Genomic DNA, 7,023 nt, shown 5'->3' with positions numbered 1-7,023 from the left:
TAAGAATTAACCATTTTTAGGCTGCTTGCAGCCCACGGGCATTCATTTTTATCAACACTAAATATTATTTGGCTCATGATAATGCTCTTTGAAGGAGTACACAAAAAAGAATTAACCATTTTTTAGGTTGCTTGCGGCCCGCAGGCATTCATTTTTATCAGCACTAAATATTATTTGGCTCATGATAATGCTCTTTGAAGGAGTACACAAATGTTTCTACATGTGCATCCTAGATGGAATTGCTACTACAAACAATCCTCCATGTTCATCTCCTAAGAATTTGGAATCAACATTAGGTTGCTAGCATCACATTCGTGGACTTATGAGTGTGGTCTAGTGAGAGTTCAAGATCACAACTTAATGTGTGACAAGGATAGCCATGGGAAATGTTTGTTTATGTAGTTTTAGATATCATGAAAATTTCCTAGGTGGGTCTTGTGATCACATGTTATGAACAAAGGTCAAACTCGATAATAAGGCGGTATACACTCTAGTGAGTGATTGCAATTATAATTAGTGTTGAAAAAATAGTTTACCTAACATATACATGTACTCCCAAGTAGATAGTTTTTCAACTCTTTGAAGTAGGAAACCCTTTGATACTAGATCTATACTTCTTTTTTTTTTTAATATGATAGGAATTACAAAAGATCTTGTAGCTTTTTAAGGCATAAATAGGTCATGGCTTCTTTATGTGCACAATGAAGCAACAAAGGATACAAACTTCAAATAGTAGAAGAGAAGCAGAGTTGGGTGAGAAGATGAACAAATTAGCAACATGGAGAGGCTAGAGCACAAAAATAATGTTGTGAGGGCCAGTAGGTCACGATGTAGTATGTGGGTCAAGGATTTAAATCATTGGATTTAAAATGGTGACTTAAATTTGAATTGAATCGAGTTTTCAAAATAAAAACCGTTTTAAAAAACCTCTCAATCAAGGGTTTTTTGTTGTTGATGATTAGTGGATTGGTCAATACTTACAAAAACAATGGTTTTCATACTATTGTATGATTTGTGTATGGTACATCATGCATAAAAATTAGCAATTAAGTGGTATAATATTGATTAGCTGGAAGGCATAGAGATCCATGAGTTACAATGTGAGTTGATTGGAACACTGAACTATGCGATTCAATGATCTATTGCAGTTGATCCCATTGTTGAAGAGCGTTGGGGCTAGGCACATCGTAAAACATTCAAATTTGTCTAGTCAAGGATCCTACCTACATTAGAGAGCCCTGTTTGTGAGTCTGATCAATTCTCTAAAAGACTGATTATGTTCTTATTCTAGAAGCATTTCTATTTTGGCATTCCATACCATTTTTATTGTTAAGATGTGTTAACGATATGTTTTGCCATTAAAATGTTTTCATTATTCACTCTCTTTAAATGTGTGCAGATGGATTGGCACAAGTTGGAGAGAAAGAAGCAAGATGAGTGTGGAGGGTGTAAGTTTATTAGCAAAGTGACTCTTGGAAGGCATAGGGGGTGGGGTTTTTATGAGTTTTTTTTGTAGTGAGTGTGAGGGTTTTTTTCACTTTTTAGTGTCAAACATCATTTGTGATAGCAATTTCAACCATCAAACCTTAAGTGCGGTTCTTGTGTCCACCATGCTGCAATCCATGTCTTCAAGTTGTGGTGTTGCAATGCATTGAAGATGGCCATAGCCTAATTCCGTCCTTGGAGTAATGTACTTGGCATTATACCAATGGATATTTCTCTGTTTCAAAGCAAAGGACTTCACTCCAGCATGCATTTGCCTTCCTAAATCCTCATGAATGGTAGTAAACTTACCTAAGAAGCACTCGACTGGTTCCCACTCCTCAAAGTCTGAAGGAAATGCATCTGCTATGCGCAAGTGCTTTTTCAAAATACAAGTTCAGATTGACTCATTACACTGGCTCTATTTCAAAATACAATTTCAAACTGACTCATTACACTTCAAAATCTTACACAAAATGCAAACTTATAATGCGATGGTATTGTCGATTGATTGCTTGACGGAGGAAGGTGCATGTCCTTCCCCATGTAGATGTGTTGCACCTTTGCAAGCCATCCTTTCTTCCCAAGCTTGAACTTCATGATGCGGCCCTTCCATTCATGCAAAAGATCACCTCTTTTGCTCTTGGGAAGCTTATGTGGACCCTTGGTAAATCCTCTCATGACTATCCAATCATTTAAGCTATAGGTGCAAGGCACCCATTCACCCATTGCATTTTTGCTCCTGTGGGACACAAAGTACATGTATGGTCTCCTCACCATGCTTGTACAGAGGTCACAATAGCAATAGTGGACTAGAAAGTGCAGCTTGGAGGGAGAGAGCAGCTCCGATAGAGGGAGAGAGAGGGAGAAGGTATAGAGGGTGCAACTAAAGGTTGAGAGAAGCTCCAAGAGGTGCTATAGCTAGGAATGGAGGGAGAAAGAGCAGAGGGGGATGAGCAACTGCTCCAGGAGGTGTTGTAGCTAGGAATGGAGGGAGAAAGACCAGAGGGGGATGAGAAACCACTACAGGAGGTACTGTAGCTAGGAATGGATGGAGAAAGAGCAAAGGGGGATGAGCAGCTACTATTGTAGGAGGTGCTGTAGCTAGGAATGGAGAGAGAATGAGCAGGTGCTACATGAGGTGTTGGAGAGGGAGAAACATAATGGACTAGAGCAGGAGGGGGCAGAGAAGATGCCAAATGAGTTCCCACATTTGAAAAATGGAGGGAGAATGGAGCTGGACCAGACAAAAGGAGGGGCAAGCCTGTAACAAGATGAGGGGGGGAAATTTCACCCAGAAGGGCCCACCGCCTCTTGAATGACTTGTAGGTTTGTTTGGGGGAGGTGCATATGGGAGAAGGGTCAAGCATGGATTGAGGGGGGGGGGATGGTTTGAGTGGTCCCCGATGTAAGAGCAGTAGCCAATAGGGGCTGTTTGCAGGTCTACCCACCCTCCACCTCAACATGGCATTGCCCCACAAAAAGGAGCACTCCCATTGGTACACCTCAAATACCTCACTAATCCCTTGAAATTAGGAAACACTAATTGGGGACCCTTTGGAGACCCCAATTCTCCCCTAATGCCGCTTGTACTTGCATAAGGCTAGAAATAATCCCTCTTAGAAATCCAACTTGCATGTTCTACATGCAAGTTCTACATACGATTCCTACATGCAAGTTCTACATATGATTCCTATATGCGAGTTCTACATGCAACTCCTACATGCAACTCCTACATGCAAGTTCTACATGCAACTCCTACATGCGACTCCTACATGCAACTCCTACATGCGAGTTCTACATGCAACTCCTACATGCGAGTTCTACATGCAACTCCTACATGTGTCCTACATGCGAGTTCTACATGCAACTCCTACATGCGAGTTTTACATGCAAGTTCTACATGCAACTCCTACATGCAAGCTCTATATGCAAGTTCTACATGCAACTCCTACATGCGAGTTCTATATGCAACTCCTGTTAAATTATACGGTGCAGCGCAACAGAAGCTAAATAAAGAATAGGGAGTACACAACAAACTAGAGAGGAACAAAATTTTCCTTCAATACTGATGTAGTACAGATGATGGCTCTGTCCACCCATGCGCTCCCAAAGTGGAGCTTAGATGGCGATCTAGACAGATATTAGGTGAAGAGATACTAGCTGCTGAAAGATCTGATCTGATCCAATGGACTGGGGAGGTCTGATCTGATCCAATGAACTAATCTGATCCAATGGACTGGGGAGGTCACCTCTTTATAGCTATGAGGGTCAACGTAGTCGATGGAATGGATAAGTCAACCTAGTCAGTGGAACTGACTAGTTGTCCATGGAATATTCAAGGAATATTCCCTATACCATCGCCTCAGGGGCTCTCGCGCCCAAACCCCCACCAAGATCCCCCAGGCCCTAACAAGAATAAGGGGCTTCCACACAATCACCTTTCTACCATCAACAATCTCATTGATAGACCTCATTTGACATGTAAGTCAGGATCCATCCAGTGTCCCAAGCTCACACATGGCTTCTCCTCATATGGGGGCCTTACAACTTGAGCACCTGGGACCACTGGTGATTACCAGGAGGGTGGGGCATTGATCGTATCTAACAATTCCTACATACAGAGAGAGAAGCTCTTACAATTCCTACATGCAGAGAGAGAAGCTCTCCAACTTGTATAAATACCCCATAATGGAATGAAGCCCACACTCTTTGGGGCATTGTGTTGAGTTCTACTTTGGTATTCCAAGAAATTGTCTCAAGTGTCCATGCTTCCTTGCACTCTACGTCCAAAAGCATGTCCTAACCTTGCAACTTCTCCTCCCCTCTCCTGCAACCTTGCAACCCATCCTCTCCCTCTCCTCCTCCCTTCTCCTCCTCCCTCTTCCTCCTCCTCCTCCCTCCTCCTCCTCCTCCTCCTCCTCCTCCTCCTCCCTCCTCTCTCTTCTTTCCCCCATGCTCTTACACCTTCTTTCTCTCCCACTCCTATGCTCCCCCTAAACCCTTAGTTCCTCAACCCTTAACCTCCATGATCTACAAGGGAGACGAGTTCTCCACCATATACTCTACCCTCAACCTCGGAACCTCTTCTAAACTCTAGAACCTCTCCCTAAACCTTGGATCCTCCTTCTAAACCTAGAACCTCTTCTAAACTCTGAAACCTCCTTCTAAACCTTGGAACTCCTTCTAACCTTGGAACCTCCTTCTAAACTCTAAAACCTCCTTCTAACCCTTAAACTCGTCCTAAACCCTACAACCCCCAATGAAGGTGAAAGCCTTCATTACCTCAACCATGATGATACATGTTCCTTTTACACATGCATGCACTATGTTTGCTTACTAGAGTTAAGCCTACGTCTCTCACCAAAACATGACTCGAGGTCCTAAGCTACACATATACTACAAATGACAACCCCGATATATATGTAGGTGACAAAAAGCCTCGGAACCCTTCATACTGAGAATACCTTGCTCTTCCTACGAAAGCTATAGGAAAGAGCCAACATTTGGCGCCATTGTCGGGGAGACTAGCATCTCAAGTAAAGAGTAAGCATACGCATGTATGTCTAAAAACAAACTACTTTGAACTTTCATGAACATTTCACTCAAGAGCTAGGAGAGCTAAAATTTTTCCAACTCAAGTAAAAATTAAATAAATAATTCCTAGCTAAAACTCTTTGTTACCGGTTTAGGAAAATGCATGTTTTCTAGAAAAATAGCACCTTAAGGAATAAATCAGACCATGTGATGGTTGTCAGAGTATAGAGCTTGAAATTTTGAACATTTCTCCTTTTTACGGAAGCACATTCCGACACAACCACCAAAAGTTATGGGCAATCGATGATTAAAGGTTCTAAATGCCATAACCCAAAAGAAAAAAATTAAAACCACCTCCCTAGTCAAATTCAAAGGTGCACATGTGTTTGACTAAATCCACAGCTCCCCCTCGTTCCCTATAAAAGAGCACCCATCCCTCTCATACTTTTTCTTTCACATCTTGCCTCCATCCTCTTCCCCATTCTGAGCCCTACGCAAGACACTCCTCCCTCTCCATCGACCACCACCCTACTCCCATCCTCACATGGTAAGTTACTTCGAGCCATCTCGCAATGATAACCTAGCCATCCACCCATCGTCCATTGGTCCTCAACAATCCTGTTACATCGAGAAAGATTTGGAGAGTGTTCAGGTGACCACCATCTCTTCCTCCCTTTGGATTTCAGTCAAAGTTTTATGTTTTCCGTCTGTTAAGTTTTTTCTTTTTTCTTTTTTCCCCTCCCCCTCCTCCATCTCCCCCTCCACCCTCCCCTCCATCTTCACCACCCCTTTTCCTGCCTCCCTCCCTCCATTCCCCCCCCCACCCCCCTTTCCATCTCCTCAACCCCCCTCCACCACCACCCCCTTTCTTCATCTTCCCCTCCACCCCCCTCCATCTCCTCCACCAACCCCCCCTCCTCCATCTCCCCCTCCTCCACCACCCCCTTTCCCTCCCCCCTTCTCCCTCCACCATCACCCTTTCTTCACCCCGCCCCCCCCCCCCCCCCACCCCCTCCCTCCCTCCAATGTCCACCCCCCCACCCCCTCCCTCCCTCCATTTCCCCTCCCCCCACTCCCCCTCCATCTCCACCACCCCTTTTGCCCCCCTCCCTCCCTCCATTTCCCCCCCACCCCCCCTCCATCTCCACCACCCTTTCCCCCCTCTCTCTCCATCACCACCCTCTCTCTCTCTCTCTCTCTCTCTCTCTCTCTCTCTCTCTCTCTCCCCCCCCCTCATCGGCTGCTCCAACACTAAACTAACCTACTCAGCATGGCACCCACAGCAACACTCGTCGATAGGCGACGCTCGCACGCAGCACCCGCCCCCGCCACCTCCTCCTCGTGCCCTCTGCCATCCACCCCCCGTGCCCCCGCCACCTCCTCCCCACACCCTTTGCCATCCACGCCCCGCCTCACCTCCTCCAACCTCTCCTCTACCTCCCTCCCCTCCACCCTCCCCTCCCCTCCATTTGAAACCCCCCCCTCTCTCAGTCGCCCCCCCCCCCCCCCCCCCCGGCCGCCGCTCGAGACACCCCTCAGCCGCCGTGCACAAAAATCCCCTCCCCACCCCCCTCACAGACTCCCGTCAACCCCCCCCCCCCAAAATTTTCTTTTATAATCCTAACCTAACCCTAAGACTAAGGTTAGGTTAGTTAGACCTAGCTTAGGTTAGTTTAACCTAGGTTAGGTTAGTCTAACTTAGTTAGGTTTAACCTAGGTTAGTTACTAACGGCTAGGTTAGTTTAAATAACCTTCAGTTAGTAACTAATTGTAGTTAGTAAAACCAATTAGGTTAATTACCCAGTTCCAATAACTGGGGAGGATATAGGTTAGTTAATCTAACTAGAATTAACTTGGTTCAAACCCCTCAGTTGGACTTAAAGTCCATTCATACCACCCTTAAGACCAAGCCCCCCCCCCCAAAAGGCCAATTTTACCCTACTTCAACACTTCGTATTGCGCCCATTTGGGACCCAAACTGGACCCCGTTTGAACCAAAATTTC

The sequence above is a fragment of the Dipteris shenzhenensis genome, chromosome 24 (genome assembly GCF_047967505.1).
Source record: "Dipteris shenzhenensis isolate YYH24624 ecotype China chromosome 24, Dip_SZ_1.0, whole genome shotgun sequence".
Classification (NCBI taxonomy): domain Eukaryota; kingdom Viridiplantae; phylum Streptophyta; class Polypodiopsida; order Gleicheniales; family Dipteridaceae; genus Dipteris; species Dipteris shenzhenensis.
The sequence above is the reverse complement of the archived record's forward strand: the minus strand, read 5'-3'. Positions refer to the sequence as shown.